General features: G+C 66.9%; 1 long non-coding RNA gene across 1 annotated transcript in view; it reads right to left on the bottom strand.

The window, feature by feature from the left end:
- The window catches only part of LOC106735113 (uncharacterized), a 2854-nt gene extending 2571 nt beyond the window's left edge, over positions 1 to 283 (bottom strand). Inside the window, exon 1 of the long non-coding RNA XR_001370528.2 lies at positions 161 to 283. This is a non-coding gene — a long non-coding RNA (uncharacterized LOC106735113). The remainder of the gene's footprint in view (positions 1 to 160) is intronic.
- Positions 284 to 302: the final 19 nt, after the last annotated feature.

Below are 302 nucleotides of genomic sequence, written 5' to 3'. Positions count from 1 at the left end.
TCCCCAGCGCTGCGGCGCCCGCAGGGGGCTGGGGCCGGCCTTGCCCCTCGCGTGGCTGGCTTCCTCTCGGCGACACTCCGCCACGCCGCGCCGTCCCAGCACCAGCCCGAAGTCGCCACCCGTAATCTGCCCGGAGCTGAATGTCTCGACTGCTGCGTACCCTCAAAGTCGCGTCTCACCGCAAGGAGTCGGCTTGCAAGACTCTCCCCGCCCACCGGGTCCCATGACAGCTGCTGCCGCCCAAAGACTGGCAGATTATAACAAGAAGCAAAGTTTCCCTCTCTCTCCTCCCACCTCCCGCC

The sequence above is a fragment of the Tupaia chinensis genome, unplaced genomic scaffold (assembly GCF_000334495.1).
Source record: "Tupaia chinensis unplaced genomic scaffold, TupChi_1.0 Scaffold000303_1, whole genome shotgun sequence".
Classification (NCBI taxonomy): Eukaryota; Metazoa; Chordata; class Mammalia; order Scandentia; family Tupaiidae; genus Tupaia; species Tupaia belangeri.
Note: the sequence above shows the minus strand (reverse complement) of the source record. Positions and strands in the feature narration are given on the sequence as shown.